Source organism: Miniopterus schreibersii, assembly GCF_964146895.1.
Source record: "Miniopterus schreibersii genome assembly, chromosome: 1".
NCBI lineage: Eukaryota > Metazoa > Chordata > Mammalia > Chiroptera > Miniopteridae > Miniopterus > Miniopterus schreibersii.
The window spans coordinates 162,151,795-162,172,365 of record NC_138101.1 but is presented as its reverse complement, the minus strand read 5'-3'; the positions used below and the strand labels follow the sequence as shown (position 1 = coordinate 162,172,365).

Genomic DNA, 20,571 nt, shown 5'->3' with positions numbered 1-20,571 from the left:
GGACTGAGTGAAATGTAACATCTCACGTTCATTAGCCAGATGCTGTTAATTGATTTCTTGGGGGGCTCCAGTGGGCATTACTTCAAGGGAGCAGTGGAATAGGTATTCTTCTAGGCCCAAAGCCTCTTGCTGGCTTGGAAGAGTAGGTGCTGCTCCCAAGGCTTGGCAGGAATGGGGAAACCCCTGGGGTTGGGGCTCCCTGCCTGCCTCTAAAGCTGCTAAATGGGATGGTGAATTTCTATTGGTGGCATAATTACAGAATGATGCTTGTTTCTTAATCGGCTTTATTTATGAGTGAGCCAAACTCCCTCCCTCTTATTGAATTCTGCAGTTAACCTTTGTAATTGTGTGACAGTTGGCTCTGCGCCTGATAAGTTTTGTTTGAACCCCAGAGGGCTACATTCTGAATGATGCTGACAGGAGATGTGGTCTGGAGCTCAGGAAGGTGCCTGGGCATGGGGACAGGTGAGAAGACAACTTAGCCTGAAGAGATCATGGATATCACCACTAATAATAATTAAAAACAGTGCCACCTCAGGCTGCACTGACTCATTCAGTCCTCACAGCGACCCCTGGAAGTAGGTCCTATTAATATCCCGGACACTTTACAGATGGGGAAACCAAGGAACAGAGAGATCAAGTGACTGGCAAGGTTACACGGCCAGGGGGAATCAGGAATCAACCCCATCTGGACAATCTGGCGTTACAACCCGATATGCTATGGAGGGTTTTCTCTAAGTGGCTTTTGGGGCAATTTAGGAGAGTTTACTGATGTCACTGTCAGGGGACCACAGGCCCTGCATCTGTGGTGGTGGTGATTTGAGAAAGGGAAGTGAGGGGGCCAGAAAGGATCCGTGAGTGAGGGCTCAGAGAGAGAGAGAGAGAGAGAGAGAGAGAGAAAGAGAAACACTGATGTGAGACACATCGGTTGGTTGACTCCCACATTCACCCCTGTGGGGGCCTGGGTCAAATTTGCAACCCAGGTATGTGCCCTTGACCGGTACTTGAACCCAAGACCCTTTGGTGCATGGGCTGATGTTCTAACCACTAAGCAACACCAGCCAGGGCACACAACAAGCCAATTTTACTTCCTCAAATGCACCTGCTCTTGCTCCCTCTGCCCAGCACTCCTTCCCTACCTGGCTAACTCTTCTGCCTTCTTCAGGTATATGCCAGTGCCCCTCTCCAGATCCCTTGACAATGGCCCCAGGGTCTGGGTCTTCTCACAGGCACTGGAACTTCCTGGTCACATGTTGTTCTCTCTCTGCATCTGACTTGATATGTTATGTATCCACGGTCTTGCCTGGTGTCTGCCACTTACCAGGTGCTGCTGTGTTGAGTGAATGATTGGAGAAAGGGTGAGGTGTCAGTTGCTGTGAGGAAGCTGAAAAGGGCCCTCGGCTGGGTCACCATGGAAGATACCAGTTGGAGAGGGGCAAAGTGACAGAATATAGGAGCAGGGACCAGGGTGGAAACCAAATTGTCAAGGCCTGGGGCTCCGTGGGAGGCAGGGGCTGAGCAGGACAAAGTTGGAACAGATGAGATGCCTGAGGTTCATTCACCTTTGGGTCTATACTGGCAGGTGAAGAGATTCAGGGAACAATCCAGGGACCTAGCAGCTTTGAATGGGCCACCATCCCCTCCACCCTAATCCCAGGTCAGGAAGGGTGACCACATTATGCCTGCCTTGGAAAGAATGGCCTCTGGAGTGGGACTGAGTTTCCAGGTGGGAGCATCATGAGAACCTATAGGAAGTAGTCAGAGAAAGCAAAGGCAAAGCAAATGGGCTGAGAGGGGGCAGGTGCGTGAGGAGAAGATGGGACATTCCATGTGAAGGGGTCAATCTTTGTAAACAGCACAGGACCAGGAGCTGAGAACCTGGCTTGTTCTCTGCTCCCACGGCCTTCCAGCTACTCCAAGTGTACTCCATGGATTGATGCCTGTCCACAAGCTGTTGGTACATTCAGCAATTGATTAAAAGCATTAGAAACTTGATTGCAACTTGACAATGATAGTCAGGGGATTTCTCTCATTGGATGGGCAGAGACCAGTGCCAGAGGTGGGAGTGGCGAGTCAGACTTGGTGTGAACCCCATGAAGTCATCATGCACTGAAGGGCCACATAGCAGCCTGTGTATGTTGGAAATAAAAATAAACTGTTCTAGACTGAGGAACTTCCATCCAAAGGGTGACCACTGGCTTGTCTCTATCTTTCCTGAAGACACATGTCCTCTCAGCAGCCAGTAGGAAGGACTTCAGTTATACATCTGTAGGAATGAAAGGTTGTGATTTGCTGTCACTGTTGTCTGGAAGACATGTAGACTCTCTTCCTCGGAGATCTTGAGAGAGACTGTCCTTGCTGCCTGGGTGGGGAGGTGAACCATGGTTGCCAGAACAGCCTTCCTGCTGGAGGTCAGTGTTGAAATTCTCTACACTGGTGTCATTTATTATACATTTCAAAGCACTTTTACTCGAATTATCTTTTTGATATTTATAACCCCCTCTCTAGATCAGCAATTTTCAACCTTTTTCATCTCATGGTGCATATAAACTAATTACTAAAATTCTGTGACACACCAAAAAATATATTACATTTTTTGCTGATCTGACAAAAAATAGGTATAATTTTGACTCATTCACACTGGACAGCTATTGTTGTGTTGTCTGTTGTCATTTTTTAATTTGACAATCTAAGGGGAAAAGAGGTTAGTGCCCCTGACTAAATAGTCAGGTATTGCATGTTTTAAAAATTCTTGCTGCACAGGGATTGAAAATCATTGCTCTAGATAGATCAAAGCAGGAATTATCACCCTCACTTTATAGAATAGACATATAAGAATCAGAGAGCCCTGCTCGGTGTGCTCAGTGGTTAGAGCGTCAACCCTTGCTCCCATGGGTCTTGGGTTTGGTTTCCAGTCAAGGGCACGTACCTGGGTTGCAGGTTTGATTCCTGCCCCGGTCAGGGTGCATGTGGGAGACAACCAATCGATGTGTCTCTCTCACATCGATGTTTCTTTCTCTCTTTCCCTCCTTCCTTTCCTTTCTCCCTCCCTCCCTCTCACTCTTTCGCTTTCATTCTGTATAAAAAATCAATGGAAAAAAATATCCTCAGGTGAGGATTAACCAAAAAAGAAAAAGAAAAAGAATCAGAATCAGAGAGGTTAAGTCAGTGTCCCAAAGTTACCCAGCAAATTGAAAACAAAAAGGGATATGAGACAACACCCAGGGGTTTTCATCAGTGGCAGTGAAAAGGGGTTTGGGGAACTGAACGAGACTGCTGTATAAACAGTAGCTACTGTTTACTGTGTGCCCAATAGTGATAGCAGCTATATTTGATGAGTTTTTACCGTGTTTCCGATACTGTGTGTAATTACCTCATTTAATTTTCACAATGGATACAATTACCATCTCCATTTGCAGATGAGGAAACAGAGCCTCTGTGAGATTAAGTCATTTATCCAAAGTCACTCCCCTAGTAATTAACAGAGCTGGTTCTTGATTTAGACCAGCTGACTGGAGAGCACGTTTCACACCGCTGCATCGTAAGGCAGACAGCACCCACCCACGATCCTCCCAGGTACATGTGCTCTCGCCTGTCTCACAGCTAGACACTGTGTGGTTCGTTCACATTAGGGAATTGTCCCAGAGCCACATACCTAGCGGAGTTCAACCCCATCTCAGCGTGGGTTCAAGGTGAGCCTTGCTGATTCCTGAGCCTTACTCTTCTGGCACATTCTGCAGCCTCTCAGAGCCACAAGCTCAGCCCCAGGGCCCACTGGGGGGCAGGCTGTTCGGATGGGTCATCCCACACCTTGGACCTAGTTTGCCTCTTCCCCTCTCTGTGTAGTGAGGACTTGAAAGTCAAATACATTCAGTTCAGCACCCGGCAACTGCTAATTTTTAACACCAGAGCTGCTGGCAGCTCTTTGTTATATCACGTCACATGGAAGATTTATGGCCACTTTGAAAGTGGCTTTGAAATGAGACAAAACTCAATATTGAATTTTTTGCCTCCTCCCTTCGGGGTTTCAGGGCATATGATATCAGCTTCCTCCTATTAGCATATTTCTAACGAGCGTTATTAAGGTGAATTTCATTGCAGCTGTCAGAATTTTCATTAGAGGAGGGAGTAGGAGGGCAAGACACAGGTAGATGGGGGACCTCAGGGCTCTCGGACCTGGGCCTGCACTTGGCTCCAGCCCCCTGTAAGTGATCTCTGCTTTCTCATCCATGCAGAAGGGTCCCTGCTGCTTTTCACTCTGGGATTGGGCAAAACGAACATGGGTGGTCATACAGCAGGCTCACCATGCAGAAGGACCTGGGCTGGCTTGGCCACTGCCCAGGAATGGGCAGGCCATCACTCTTCTTTGAGCCTCAGTTCCCCCACCTGTACAGTGGAGACCACGGTACTTTCCACGTGGCTAAGCTCTGTTGGGAGAAAGGGTGTCTATGTTGCCCACTGCTATTTCCTCAGTGCTTGGCTCATCAGAGGTGCTTGGTAAACAATGGCGGAGTAGATAGATGGGTCAAGAGAAGGTTTCCCATGCATGGGATAAGCCGTGGATGCCTGTCGGGGTGCTGGCAAAGGTATGCTCATTCAGCATCCATGGTTGGGCTTTGGTGGTGGTGACTGGTGCCCAGGGCACTTGTTCCAGCCCTGGAGTGGGTGGGGGCTACAAGGCCCTCTGCTCTGTGTGTGTTGCCAGATGTGCTATGTGGAGGGGTCGATGGTCATTTCTGGTATAGCAACTTTGCCCTCCTTTCACCTGGGTGTGGCTGGCTTCTTAGAGGTGCAGGCAACTTCACTAATGGCTCAGCAGACCCCTGCTTCTGCCACTCGATGACACTTTGATGAGTCCAGGGCAAAACCAGCATGTTGTCAGGAAAGGTGGTACTGTGTGCTGAAGAGAGAACAGAAAAAGAGACAGAGAAAGGACAAGGGCACCCCTGGGTAGGCTTTTATCTCAATGACAGTCCCCACCCCTGTTCTTGGATGGTTCTCAACCCTGGATGCTCATTAGAATCAATGTGGAGGTTTAAAAAAATACTCATGCCCAAGCTCCACGCTTAGAAGTCTGTTTCTCATTGGCTGGCCTGGAGTGAGGTTGCAAGCATGGGTATTTTAAAGTGTCCCCAGGTGATTCTAATGTATAGCCATGGTGGATACCAATGCTTAGTGTGGTTTATGTTTTGGGAGGGGGCAGCTAGATGTCCTGCCCGGCAGGAGTGACCTCTCAGACCTGCCACCCACTTGGGGAGTTGCAGCCCCTGCCCTGAGCTCTCTGATTTGCACACCACAATTCCTGCCTTTGCAGTTTCCTAGGGACAGAGGAGGTGCCAGAGGAAGGGGTGAGGCACCTTTTTCCACCTCTGGACAAGTGTCAGCCTTCTGTCCCTGTGCCACCCAGTCCCCACTCAGCTAATGAAACTTTGGGCCCCTCCTCACCCCACTCTAAGTCCCACCTCAGAGTCCTCATCTCTAACTGGCTCTTCTAGGATCAAATGAGACAGTGGATAAGGGCAGGCTTTGTAAAAAGCCCACAAGAAGGTGAGGGATTGTTAAAATTGGGGAGACTACAGAAGCTGTCCCACAGTCCTTAGGAGAGGGGGCTGGGGAAAATGGTTTCCGAAGGCCTGAAAAGCAGAGCAGGGAGAAAAGAGTGGGATCAGGTTGTGATTTCCTACAAGAAAAAGTTAAATTCTAGAAGCTTTTCTGCAGGTGACAGGGAGAGACCCTGGCCAGCCACCAGTAGTCCTCTCTGCACCCAAGGAAAGGTGGACCCCCGTAGGATAGGGCTGCTTGAATGGGCTGGAAAGGCAGCAGACACTAGGTTTGACAGAGGGGCTGGTAGATTCGAGGTACCTAGAATGCAGTGTGTCCCAGGTGGATCACACCATCCCCCTGTCCCCTAGCCTGCCCCCAAGGAGGCTGTACTGAAGGGCCTCCCTTCCCTTTCCTGAAAGCGTGGTGGAGTGGGAGGGCCACAGGATTTGGGGGCCCAAAGAACTGGATTTGAGGTCAGTTCTGCCTGCTATCAGCTGTGTGACCTTGGGCAAGTCTCTTTCCTCTTAGTCTCAGATATCTCGTGCAGAAACAGACACCTGCTGGTTGATTTATTGATCCAGTCATTGGCTCCATGCCAGCTTCTGAGAGCACTGAGAGGGAGCCCTTCTCCCTCTCACCTGCTGTTGCTGCAGAGACCACTGTAGAACTCGAAAGAGCCATAGCAGACCTTAGCTAGAACCCAAGTTGGGCTCTAAAATGGCAGGACTGTCAGTCAGCATCTGTTTATAAATGGAGAAACCAAGGCATAGAGAAGCTAGGAGTCTTCCCATGGTCCTGTGACTGGTGGCTGATGCTAGGAAGCTCAAATTCAGGCCTTTAAGCCCATGCCCTCTCCTCAGGTGAGACCCCCCACTTGAGAAGTGATTCTAGCTCTTCCTTATCAGGAAGCAGCCCAGAGAGTTACAGTGACTCATCTAGTGTCACACAGCCAATTAGTGGCAGACCTGGGGTGAGAGACCTGTTCCTGGGTTTCTTTGTCCCTGGCCTATCTAGGGTGCTCAGCCCAGGCTGTCCTCAGAGCCATGGGCAGCCTCGTCAGCAGATTCTGTCCCCTCACAGCAGCTGCGCCAGGCTGGGGGCCGCACTCGCTCACTCGCTCTTCCCACATTTATACTCTGTGACACAGAGCTGCACAGCTCTACCATTTGGCGTTAGCAATTGCTCCACGGTGGGTGAAATTGGTTTGAAATAAATGTCTCCTCTGCCTTCCTCCCTCAGGGTGATTTTAGCTTCATCTCCACTTTGTGGAGTGATCCAGAGTCTGGCATGCGCCTGTCCTGTCTAGATATGTCCTTTTTGATGCAAAGATGTTGCCAGGGCTACTGCTGAGCCCAATGTTTCTTGAGAACCATGGGAGGCAGCTGCAGAATTTCACAGTGCACTGCACCTTCCCAGTTGCCTTGAACCCCCCCCCCCCCACACACACACATCGGGGGGCTTCTGAGCAGAACTGAAGGTGAGAAGGGACTAGGAGTGTTCTCACTTTGTAAGATATTAGACTGTTTTCTGGGTGGGGCCCAGAATGGGGTGGGTCCTGCTTACTCCTGGGGCACAGATGACTGCTCTGTCTTGCTGGGGAACTGGCCCCTCTGTAACAAAAGAAACTCCCTTCTTCCGAGGGCAGGGAAGGTACAGGGGGGTGATGTGCTTAATTATTGATCCCATTCAGATCTCTTGCCAGTTATTGCTGTGCCCCCTCCACCCCCACACATATCCTGCTCTCCAGCTAGCCTTAAGCGTAGAGTGTGAGGGATAGGGCTTATCCCCTTAAAGGTCTGTCCCCAACTTCTCCCTTGATTCCTCACAGCACAGCTGAGGCAACGTTGGCACATTTAAAGGTGGTAGTAAGGCTACAGGATGACACAGGAAAAAAACATAGAGAGGACACTGTAAACTTAGATAATCTGGTCCAGGGCCTGGTATCCTCATCTGCAACCTTGGCTGTGCTCAGGAATGTTGCCCCGCCTAGTTCTTGGAGTGGAGACATGCACCCTCCCCAACCGTCTCCTGATGTCAGAGCCACAGGGACCTTAAAGACCAGCTAGTTAGTACTTTCTCAGCCAGGTTCAGGAGAGAATTCAGCCCTAATGCCCTATGCTGCCCACTGTAGGTCATGGACTGGCTTTTTTTCTCTGCATCTAGAATGGTGTGAGTCATGTACCTTCCTTGGGAGAGTTGAGAAAATAGTCGCTGAATCACTTTCTGGGTTCTGTCGTTCAGATGAGGAACCCTGGCTAAGAAAGGCTTCCTCTCAGCTAATAAGAGGACAGTGCAACACCAAGGAGACAGGAGACTTGCCCAAGGTCGCACAGGTAGCCGAAGCCAGTCCATTTCTCACAATAGCACAGCATCTTCTCTTCCTATGCTCAAATTTAGTGAGCGTGGAGGAAGCCCTGATCCAAAGATATGACCCTGTCCCTCCCCAACACTCCACGCACAGCACACGTATGCACACATGCACTTGAGCTCTTGCATCTGAAGGGCAAAGACACACCTGGAAACATAGTGCTGGACAAGCAGGTAGTCCTGGGTTCAGATCTAGTTCATCTACTTTCAAACTGTGAGCCTCCATTTCATCACCTGCAAATGGAAATCATAACACCTACTTCACAGAGCACTGTGAAGACTGGATGAGATGGGCCAGGTGCCTGGCACAGGGCAGGCTCTCGGGAACCACTCATTTCTCGCTTTCCTCTGGCACTCTGTGAGCCGCTGCCTGGTCGGTGAGTGAACTGAACATTTACTGTTTGACTCAGTCCACACCCAGGTTCTTATCCCACAAGGCATATTACCAGAGTATTCTTAGCAAATGCTCCCATGGTACTGAATATGGCAGTAGCACCCAAGGCTCCCTAGAGCTCAGACTTTCAGTGCCAGGTCCCCCACTCCAACTCCTACCCACCTCACTCCCTTTTTCTTTCTTCTCCCCCCCCCCCCCTTGGCACATCCAAATGTCTGTGTGTCAGAGGCCATGGTTTAGCAAGCTTCTGGCCCGCCTCCTGTGCTTCCTACCCCATTGAGTCCCTGTATCTGTTATGGCAAATTTAGAAATTTGTGGGCACACCACAGAATTAGAACGTTGGGGAAGCATGGTTTAGACTTGGCACAAGCTTCCTGTTTTCTACATATGGGTGATTCAGCATAAGGAAGGTTAGTGCCTCATCAGCCAAGCCTGCCTGGAAAAAGGGCAGGAAGCAACCTGGAGAAACTGGAGTCGTGGGAGGAACCTGCCCCGCCTCCAGCCTGCCTTGAGGAATGGGAGGTTCAGATTTCTGAATTTCCTGTTGAGTTGGGAGTTAAGCGTAGAAGACCTTTCTATGCTTCCAACACCTGCTACCAAAACCCTTTTGCAGTTGTGCCCTTTTTCTTTCCTGCCTTGGTAGGTGGGTTATGATGAGTGGGATCAAATCTCCCTGGATTGATCAGGATTTTACGATTTCAGGGTCATCATTGCTAAAGGCCTTGTTCAGAAGTGGGTACAAAGTGAGGGAAATGAAGCTGAGGAAATTATTAGAAAAGCTATCCCTAGATACTGCTTTTTAGGAAGAGAGAAAAAAAAAAATCTCACTGGCTCTGGGGTGGAAAATACCAAATGAGAACCAAGCCTGACTGACACCAGTGGATATGGCCAGCTGATTCAATGGGCTTCCAACTCATTGAGATTTGGTTACATTTTTTTTTAGACACTGGTGCTCAGGATGTCCTGTGCGTAGCTGGGCCTAACTCAGTGACAGGACCCAGATCCTTCTCATAACCCACCGTGCCTCTCAGTCCCGAAGGCCACAGCCTGCATTGCTCCATGCAACCCCCAGAGGAGCTGCTCTGACATGTTAAGCTTTTTCATTTAGCACACACTGTGCGTATGTGCCCCCAGACAAAACAGAATTGATTTATAATTCTCTTAATGGAAGCACAGGCTTTAGTTGCTCCAGAAATAGATCGTTACCTCTGCCACCTTTTTGTAATTTTTCCCTCCTGTTTTTTTTAAACACCACTGTGGTCTTAAAATATGATGTTTTATTTCAGCCCTCTATTGCAATCCACTAAATGCCAGACATTTCTTTTTAGACCTTTAATTTATAGAATGTTTGTTCAGTTTCACTTCATTAATTAATGTTCTTCCCAGGCCCCCATGCCAGAGCCTTTGTGTAATGTTCCCTTACAGTAAGCAGGTGCTTTTATCCTTAATGAACAATTTCCTGGAAAATACCGAAATAAACAACGAGTACTCAGGCCAGGAACACAATGAATCTGGGAGTTGCGTGCCATTCTGCAAATTAAACCTGGGGAGATGAGGGGCAGATTTTATCTGCCACAGGGCTCTTTTAGTGGCTCCTTCTTTTGGGGGTGGGAGCGAGGGCTACTGAAGTTCTGGAAGGTGAGTGAGCATCTTGCTCCTGCAGGAAACAGAGTTCGGAGGAACTGTTTTGTTACAAATGCATGCGGCTATGGAGGTGGTTGTCAGACACAGTCTAGGCCAGAAACGCAGCCAGATTGGGCTCTGGTTCCAGACTTGGAATTATCGATAGCTTAGGCTGTGGGTCAGCTGCGCTGAATCGAAAGCTTAAAATTCATCTTCATCAGCAGATGAATATTGACCTATGATCCAGGAGATCGAGGTTTGATTCCCAGTCAGGGCACATGCCCAGGTTTCGAGCTCCATCCCCAGTCGGGGGCGTGCAGGAGGGAGCCAATCAATGACTCTCTCATCATTGATGTTTCTCTATCTCCCTCTCCCTTCCTCTCTCTGAAATCAATAAAGATATATTAAAAAATTCATCTTCAGTCCCTTTCTGTTTTGGCAGACTTGTTCCACCCCAAAGAGACAGTTCTTAATGGAGGACCCAAATAAACTGTCCTTGCTCTGTATACTACCCCCAGGAGTATTTGTACTATGTTCCCCCACCCCCAGCAGGAGGGCAATGACCATATTTTACGCAGTGATTTACTGTTTACAGGCCCTTCTCATAGTTCTTGTCTCTTTGGCTTCTCAGGACCCTGTGAGTCAGGTTTTCTTATTATTCTCACTTCACAGAGGAGGAAGCTGGGATTCCCAGAGGCTAAGTGACTCACCCAAGGTCACACAATTGGCTAGAGACAGGGCTGGGATTAGGACTCAAGCACTGAGTCCAGGGCTCCAGGTGCTTGTTACCCCTGGAGGAGGAGAGCCTGTGGGGGTGCAGGTGACCGAACGAGCCCTGGAGTGAGGCAAAGCTCCCCACACCAACCTGACTGGGCTTCGAGCCAGAATTCATCAGTGTCATTGACAAAGGGCTGCAATAAATTTCTTTTAAAATCTGAATACCTGGTTCATTTATTTTACTGAATAGACTGACAAAATCGTACGTTATCCATACATTTTTCTGTGTTGTAAGATCATTTTGGGTTTTTGAAATGACATAATGTTTTTCATCACCGGCATGGATACAATCACAGCATAGACACATGCCATACAATTGTGATGGCAGTTTCCCCCTAGCTTGATGGCTTCAAAGGGCTGCCTGGGAAGCTCCATAAAAGTGGCCTATGTCCCTAGAGATAGCAGGCTTAGGGCTCAATGAATCCCTGCTTTTGGGGGAAATGCACCCCAAGGAGCAGGGAGGGACAACCTGGGCTGGGAGGAGGGTGAGCTGGGGGAGAGCTGCCCAAAGGCCCTGCCTTTTTGTTTTCAAAATGAAGATGTCTTTATTGTGGTTTTTCAGATTTTAAAATCAAGACCTGATCATCATAGACAATGTAAACATACAGAAAGTGTTAGAGAAGAAAGTAAGTCACCTGAAGTATCATCACCAGATATCTGTGATAACAGTTTTAACATCCTTCTGTACATGTTTCTGTTCTTGCTATCTCTCAACACACACACACCACACACAACATTTTATAAAAAATGTGATCATAATGTTTCTGCTGTTCTGTAACTTGTGTTTTTCACATAATAATACATCAGGGTCATCTTTCCATGTCAGTGAACTTAACATGTATTAAAATATCTTTGCTCTTCCAATTATAGTGAGAATAATGCTCATTGTAAGAAACACCAATATAACAACATAAAAGTTTGACTTAAAAAGCACAAGTCCTGTGATATTGCCCCCTCCCACCCTGAAGATGACACTATTCATGCTCTACTGTATGTGCAGGCTTCCCTACTTTCTGCTCATCAATGTTTTTAATGTTTGTATAATATTTTGTTATTAGCTGTGGTGGAATTTATTTAGCAAGGCCCCCTCTAGTTTAGATATTTAGGTTGTTTCAATGCTACAACTAATATCTCTTTGTTAAGAGACGATGCCACAAACATTCTTGAACCTATCCTTGGCCTCAGCTAATTTTTAAAAATTAAATTGCAGAAGTGAAATGCTGGGTTAGAGATATACATTAAAACAGGTTGCTACGTATCGCCAAGCTGCTTTCCAAAGTACACCACTGCATAGGCATAGGACCCTTCAGACTTTGGGACAGTTGATGTCTGGCTTCAAAATCTCCTGGCCTACATACATATGGAAGGTTCCCGAAGGAAACCTGGAGATACTGCCCTAGTCTGATGCCACGTCTGCAGCTGACAGCCAGGCCCTGATGTTTGGCTCCTGACTGGGGAGAGGTGTTCCCTGAGGTATAATGGGGCAAAGGCTACCCCACTGTGGACACTGGGCTGGAATAGAGGACAATACGGGGGCCAGTCTTCACAAGGATGCTGAGGATTGGACAGAGAGGTGGACAGGAACTGAAGGTACCAACCATCACAGTGCTACTGACACCTGCATTTCCAGTACTGGGTTGAAGCAATCCTCATGAAAACCTGTTCTCTCCTCCTTCCCGTCTGGTCAAAGGGGGAAAGAAGGCTCAGAGCAGTGAAATGAGTTCTCCAGGATCCAATATTAGAATCCAATTCTCCTGCCTCTTCTGCTTCATCTCCTTGCTGCTGGGAGAGGGGAACCCCGAGGAGGGTGAAGAGGGGAAAGAATGTGAGGAGGGGAAGGGCAGGAAAGGGCAACACATTGTAGGTGAACTTGTAAAGCGGGGAGGGTCCAAGAGACGATGCAATCTGACCCCAGGCTTGGGGACAAGTAGAGAGAGAAGCTCAGAGAGGGAAAGCAACCTTTCCCAGGCCACACAGCAAGTTAGTGACTTAATAGGCAGAGGGGAAGAATCAGCCAGTGGGAAGCTGAACTGCTCTTGAGCTGAACTGGAAGTCAGGGTGGAAGACCCAAGGGAGAGAGGAAAGCTGCTCTGAGTCCTGACAGTGGAGCTGGTGAATGGGCTGCCCCACCCACAGAGGAGGCATCTGGTCAAGAGTAGATTCAAAGGCAACTGAAATAGAGATGGGCCAACTCACCTGTGAAGGACCTGTGGGGATGTTAAGCATCCATCCTGCAAAGGACACTGATTTCCCATCACATTTGCCAGAGGCTTCCTGCTGGGGAAAGGCCTCAGTGCTTTGAAATAAACCACATCCTGGGTTTACTGCCCTCTCATCGTTCCCACTCACCCTCCAGCAGGTGTTTGGAGGGCTTGGGGCAGCACCCCGCCTGAGTCATCTTTGTGTCCACAGGGACTGGCAAGTGTTCAGTAAATGTTTGCTGAGGGGGTGGATGAAAAACAAGACTGGTCTTGATAATTGTATTGTTAAGACCAACCCAGGAGGCACCATATGGACAAGCCTAGGTTTTCCAACAGAGGATTTTTCCATCAATATCTCTACTCTCCCACCCCCAGCTTCTTAGAAATGCTAGAAGTTAGAATTACAGGGTTGGGAGGATCTTTGAGGTGGGGGATGGGAGGTGGGAGGAAACTAATAATTTACTGAGTACCTTCTATGTGCAGCACTTAGCCCCAGAGCAGGTAAATGATTTTATCCAAGTTATGTACCCAGTAAGGCAGTCAGGATTCGAGCCCAGTTTAGTCTGATTCCACCATTCCCTTCACATGAGCCCTGCCACCAACGTGTCTTGTGACCTGGAGGCAGTTTCCCCTCCTGTGGGACTAAGCATTGGACAGTTGATGCTCTTGGGTCTGTCCTAGTGTCACCTCTGAAACCACATGGCTTGCTGTCCAGCCCGTTACTCTCGCAGTTCAGCCTAGGTCGGAAACTTGACCTTGAAATGATTGGGTGATTGGTTCTCCATCCCTCAGTGCTCTCTTCCATCCGGGGCACTAGTGTTCTGAGAAATGTTTGCTCAGAGTAGGCAGAAATGGGGACTAATCCCCACAGGGCTGCGTGACCCTGAGTGACTGACTTGCCTTTGGAGGCTGTATGGATGTGGCCATGACTTAATGCCACAGCATGAGGGTCTCCTACAGTCTGAGAACCCTGCAGCCCCAGGAGGGGGTGGGAGAGGGCAGCTAGCAGGCCTGGAGTGGGCTGGGTTGGGGGGAGGGACAGGCAGCCTTGGGGTTGGCCAGGCCAGCTGAGTGTGCCCTGCTTTGCAAAGAAATGGAAAGATGGAGATAATTGCTTTGTAAGAAATGGAATGGCCTGAGAACACAGATAAGTTTTCTCCTCATCTTCGGAGGGGCTGGAGGCTGGGTGTGCAGCTGCTGCCAGCTTGGGAAGGGGAGGGTTGATGGCTCAGAACCCAAAAGTTGTGCATAATGGGGGAGGGAGGTGGATACTTTATTAGTTTGGTGGTTTCTACACCCCTGTGCCCACCCTGCCCTGGAATATGGCCCAGCCACTTGTTCTCTGCAAGGCTGAGGGCACAGGGGACAGGACAGCCTTTTGACCCTGATTAATGGGTGCTGCAGGCCTCCGTGGTGCCATTTTCAGGATTTGCAGCCCGAGGCTTTCCTGGGCAAGGAGAAAGCAGAATTTATCAGGGTGGTGGAGCCCAGACTCAGAGGAGGACATTTACCATGTCTTCGGAGGGGACTCCAATCCCCTCTGATTTATCTAGTGGGCAGGCACCTGGCAGGCCTCCACTTTGGCTCTGGGATGCGTTCCTGCGGTCAGGGAATCACTCTTCCGGAGATTAAGAGCTGTGGATTTATTTTTAAAACTTTTTTCTTAAGTGCAGGGAGATTAGAAAGCGTTCCACATAAACCTGGCCCCTGGTGGGACTGCTGGAAGGCTGGAGGCTTCATCAAGGCAAAGGGTAAAGCCTCTTAATTACCCACTGATGGCGGCTCCTCTTTCATCTCACGCTAATCAGACCCCAGCAAGGCCGGGGAACAGAACGGGGCTTGGGGACTGGGAGCCAGCTGAGAGCGCAGCGGGCAGATGAAGGGCAAGGTCTGCTAGATGGGATGATCACCTTCACATTGCCCCTTTCCAGAAAACTTGGCTTTTTTGTTTTATTCAGAAAAAAACAGAGGGGCGTGCTTGTGTGTGTGTGTGTTTGTATCTTCTATAAATAGAAGATAGAGATCTCTCTATGTACACCCACATGCTGGGAGGAATTTGAGGCCTTTTTTTTCCCTCAGTCCCAGTTTGGGTTTTGCCTCTGTTGCTTTCCAGGCCTGAAAGAGCCTTTTCATGAGGCACTTGGAACACCAGTCAGCCCGCAATTGCAGCTCAAGCTATTGAGTGGGCTTCAATGCCTGCCTTGTGCTGGTCCCTGGAGCAGACGTACCCCAGTACTGATGGGGCGGCCCAGGCAGGAGTCTTTGAATCACTCTCAGGATGTCACTGTGCCCTCTATATCCATCGCCAGCACGTTGGTGTCTCCACAGTGCAATGTTAACACAGTGTGGAATGCCCCCTGCAGGATAACCTGCTGTTGGGGCAGGTCTTTGGTGGCCTCTGTCAGGCCAGACACAAATAATGTGGCTGATTGTGAGGCTTGGGATGTCTGAGAGGTTGAAGATGTGGTTTGCTCTTCCTTCTCAAAAAATTTGTATTAGTGGTAGGGGTGGCAGTGGTCAGGCACTATTTTATTCACCCTGGGAGGTTTCCACTCATACAACACTGGGGATCAATTGGTAATGACTGCTTGGAATGCTATGCTGAGAAATGGGGCTGAGGGGGAAGCGTGCCATGATTGATTAGTAATGCCTGTCGTGGGCATGGGATGAGAGAGGGACACACAGGTGCCATGCACTTGTCCCTGTCCTACATTGATGAACAGTTATTAATTTTGGAAATTGTTCCTTTCCTATATGAGCCGTCTATGGCCAACCACCTCCTCCACCTCTCAGACACCCCAAGTCTTAGGGTCTACTATATGGCCTGCTATTGGGACAGGCCTTTGGTGGCTTCTGTCAGGCCAGACACAAGCAATGTGGCAGACAATGCTCTGGGTGCTGGTGACAGCAGTGAACACAAAAGACTGTCCTCATGAAGCGTGTTCTAGCAGAGTGGTACCAAAGGAAGGAAAATTATGTGCAGGCTCTAAGGCCAGCTAGAGAGCTGAGGCCACATCTAGATGGTTCAAAGAGGAGAGAAACAATTTCCAAAGTTAGTAACAACTGTTCAGCAACGTCAGACAGGGACCATAAGTACATGGCACCTATGTGTCCCTCTCCCATGCAGTGCCCACGACAGGCATTACTAATCAATCATGGCACGCTTTCCCACTCAGCCAGTTTCTCAGAATAGCAATCCAAGAAGTCCTTACCAATTGATCCCCCAGTTTTGTGTGAGTGGAAACCTCCCAAGGCCTATAAAATAGTGCTGACCACTGCCAGTAATGCAAATTTGTTGAGAAGGAAGGACCCCCCAGAGGAGTCTGGGATGAACAGAGAGCAGGTTCCAGGTATGTGGACCAGGCTCCAGTGTCCAAGATTTCGCACAGTTGGGAGGACTAGGCAGGTGGCAGAAGTGAAGCAGGTGGGGGAGGATTTTTGCACAGATGGACTGTGAGATCATAACAATGGATTCCAGGGCAGGGGCCATCTGTTTGTCTGTCTGCCCTCTGCCTAGTTTTCTGCATCTTGGCTAATGTGAACAGCTGGTGTCTGGCCAGGTGTGTGCTGCCTTCAGAGAGACAGGCTGGACTCTACAGGTGCTGGTGTTGGTGGGGCCCCAGCGGAAGGCAAGGCCCTCCAGAGGATGCCACCATCTCCAAGATCTGCTCAGCCTGCAGAGCCACCCAGGCCAGAGCCAAGGCCCAGGCAGGAGGAGGGATTCTTTGCTATGATGCCAGTGTCTCTTAACTACATGTTGGCAGATTCCCTTTAACACCACCTGTCAGGCACAGAAGGCCCTCACATGTTAGAATGAACAGGTGACTACAAACTCTAAGGATGCAGATTGACAGGACCAGCCTTCCTTCAGACTTGACCTTGATGGAGGACCTCTGCTCCTATAGTGGTCACTAGAAAGGGTTCTGTGGGAAAGTGGGTCAAACAAAGTAAAACAGGTCTCTCTGCTTCAAGTCTGCTCAGAGCCTAAGATATGCCAAGATACACTGTGGATATTTAAGATGAGGACAGAGTGGGCAGCATTTCCTGAACTTACTCATGGAAACCTTTGGGGGGTTTCTAGTAACATCCAATGGGCCTAGTGTTCTGTAGAACCCACTTTTAGAAATGCCTCCCACAGTTTCCCATGTTTCTCGCTGCTGCTCCACAGTGCCAGCCCTCTGCCGCCCAGTCCCTCCGACACCGCCTGCACTCTCCTGCCTCCATGCGCTTGCATGTGCTGTGCCTGCCCCAGAAATGCCTTTTCTTTGCCCTCTACCTTTCCATGTTCTGTCCATCTTAAGTCCCATCCACTCCACAAAGTCTTCCAGAGGCCCTGCAGTGTGACTGAACCACTAGCTGGGTTAGATAGACCGCAGCTGGCACGTGTTATTTCTTTGTGTCCACACACAGCCCTGGCTGGGAGGTGGCATTCCAGGAGTCCTCAGTTGATTGGTTCAGGCCATGGAAAGTGTGAAGACTGACGACACCCGTGGGCAGGTGTGCGTGACTCACCTCCTGGCCACCTTCTCTCCCCTTCAACCCCCACGCCCAGTTCGTCAGGGGTAAAGCACACATACTCCTCAGTGGGAAAGAAATGCTTCCACCCCTGGAACTTTGCTCCTGTCCTCTCCTGCTTAATATGCAGGGCGCATGGCCAAGAGGGAAGGGAACCCCCGATCTATTTACATGCTCTCTTCCTCTGGAGGGAAACCAGGGGCATTTTCTTATTTAATTATTAATGTCCTAAATCAGATGGTGCTCGATACGTTAACCTCTGTCACTCCGAATGGAGTCAGCCTAATAACGGCTGCGGCAGGATTGATTTTTCCCTCAGTCATCACATAAGCATATGTCTCCGAGATCCGTCCTCTGAGAGAACCCAGGGAAGCCCCGTTAAAGTTAATGGCCATGAGTCGCCTCCATGTGGGCACAGCTCCTTTTTGTCTGCTCTTCACTCTATCTCAGTGACATGTCTGAGACAAGTAGAAGCACTTTTTCTAAAATCGGTTCCCGAAAGGAATTGACTAGTTCAGCTTAGGACCTGACCCCGCCTTCAAGATGCTTACAGACACATTGGAAAGACCAAGTAAACATGCGAGAGATGGCAGTGCAAGATGGGGAGTGGTAACTGCCGGCCAGGCTGTGCTGCGGGAGTGAGATGTGCCTGGCACCCAGTAGATGCTAAGCCCTGCAGGAGGACGAGGGGGCCTGGGGCCTGAGCTGGACCTCCTGTGCATGGTATTTGGATATGCCAAGGAGAAAGAAAGCGATTGAAGCCCAGGGAGCAGTGTGAGCAAGGTTGGGGGTGGTAGGGGGTGGAGAAACAGTAGGGAGGAAGACCAGCCTGACCAGGAAGGAGGGCTGGTGATATGATTGTAGATTGGGCCAGGTTCAAAGAAAAAGTCTGAGGGTTGGGGTGAATGGGAGGAGTCACCTCTCCTACCCTCAGCCTCAGTGTCCTTCTCCCGCCACATCCCCACCCCTTGCCATACTACTACAGAAGCGGACTTGGCCTCAGATGGGGAATTTTGCAAATGCTGAGGATGTGACTGTTCCAGGCTAGGGTGTGAATCCTGGGGAGACCCCTGCCCTGTAAGCCTTAACACATTTAGACTGTTGGTCTAAATTCCACTCAGCTGTCTGTGTCCTTGTGTTCCCCTGTCCATCTCCACTTCCTGTGTGCACGTCCAAATACCTGTCACCTCTCTGTGCCCCAGTATCCAGGCATCTCACTGCCAGTGGGAGTCAACGAAATTGTCCTGTCCAGACCTGACTCTGAAAGAAAGAAGGTTTTATGAAGATTTAAAAAGATCTTCCCGCCCAGCCGCGTGGCTCAGCGGTTGAGCGTCGACCTAGGATCCAGGCTGTCAGGGTTCAATTCCCGGTCAGGGCACATGCCCGGGTTGTGGCTCGGTCAATGACTCTCTCATCATTGATGTTTCTGTCTCTCTCTCTCTCCCTCTCCTTTCCTCTCTCGGAAATCAATAAAGATATATTTAAAAAAAAAAAAAATTAAAAAAAAAAAAAAAAAGATCTTCCCAATTATAGCAATGATCCAATTTATCTTTGTCTCCCACCCCTTTCCTGTCACCATGATCAAAGGGGCCAGAGGAACAATCTCCTCTCGTCCAGGTGGCCCCGTCTTTTGATGTTCTGAGCTTAATAAGTTTGATGATGCAGTTAGGGGTTCCTTTTGTGAGATGCTGGAGATTCCAGGAGCACCCAAAATAATGTGATGGGGCCACAAGAGAACCAAAACAAGATGTTCTTTGCAGGTGACATTCAGACTCCTTGCTTTTCAGAGTGCCGTGTCCCTTTGTTTATTTTTTATTATTATTTCTTTGATGCCTGATCAGCACAAACCCCACCTGGAACAATATGCTCATTGCCAAAGCTCAGTGCCGCATCTTGGGCAGGCTCTTTCCCTTCTAGAGGTATCTCCTCCTCTTTGATGAGAATGGGTTCAAGTGACCCAGAGCCCAGCCTGAGAGCTATGCAGACTTCAGTGTGTGAAGGGTGCTCTGCAGAGGTGGGACTAGGTCTTGGAGGACTAGGAGTGGGGCGCGAGCGTGTGGGGAGATAGGTATGCTTGTGGCTTGCCCACTCCTGGGCCCTGCAAATTGAGCAGAAATGCCAGGATCACTTCTCTTTCCTAACTGATTTTCAGAATACATTTAGCCAGATTATTTCTAGATCTCAAATAGAGAGAAAAACCTCATTAATCATTAATTTGGACCCCTACGGCTTTACAGAGTTGATGACATTTGTTTATCTTTGAAAGGGCTGGTAAGAAAGAGTTTAACAAGGACATTATTGGGGATGGGGAGGAGAGGGCCATTTAGCTTCCCTCTGGGTACAATAGGGACATGTACAAGGCCCATGCCGCTCTTCTTTGTCCCCAGGAAAGGTGACTGTTTCCTCATCTGTAAACTTGGGGCCAATGAGCTAGAAACCCTCAACCTCATTTCAAGCTGGGGACCCCTTTCCAATGTCAAAATATTCTCTATCCATCCCCGCCCCCAATTAATAGAAGTTGCATTTTTTAGTGTTGCCAATTGAGAAGAAAAGCTACTCTGAATTCAGTAAAGCTTTTAATCAAACCACAGTAACATCTGTGTACACATGGAAAATGGTGCCATCGTTCTGAATCATAGTGTCTATTCAGTCTATAGCCGATGTATGAGCACATAGGAATTCCAGGTCCCTGGAGGTGGCTCTGGGGCCCCCTCACCCCCACTTGGTGGGAATCCCTGGAGAGTTCTCTAAGGCTTTAGGGCCACAGAGCCCTGGAGTGCTAGGACAAGGAGGAGCCTCGGGGGTCATTTCAGCCACTCCCACCTGATTGGTTCTCTGCCCCTCTGAGGAGTCCTTTGTTGGGGAATCCTCAGTTTAGGGGACAGGGGGGTTGGCATTCTTTGTAGGCACACTTAACACCTGTCACAGGCTGTCCCTTCAGGGGCTGGATCAAACTCAACAAGCTGCTTCCTGGAAGCCCCTTACCAAGCTGCCCAAGCCTTTCATCCCATGGTGAGAGCCACATGCAGTAAATTACGTCACTGTGGCTGGCAGGGACTTTATATCGGGTAGGAGCAAGGGAAGCGGTAGGAGGAAGAGAAGGCAGGTGCAGCTCTCTGGGTGGCCTGCTTGACCAGAGCTGCCTGGAAG

The 20,571-nt window shown here is 49.3% G+C and overlaps 1 protein-coding gene across 2 annotated transcripts in view; it reads left to right on the top strand.

Moving 5' to 3' along the window:
- Positions 1-20,571, top strand: part of MEGF11 (multiple EGF like domains 11) — a 330,575-nt gene that overhangs the window by 90,782 nt on the left and 219,222 nt on the right. The window lies entirely within an intron of this gene.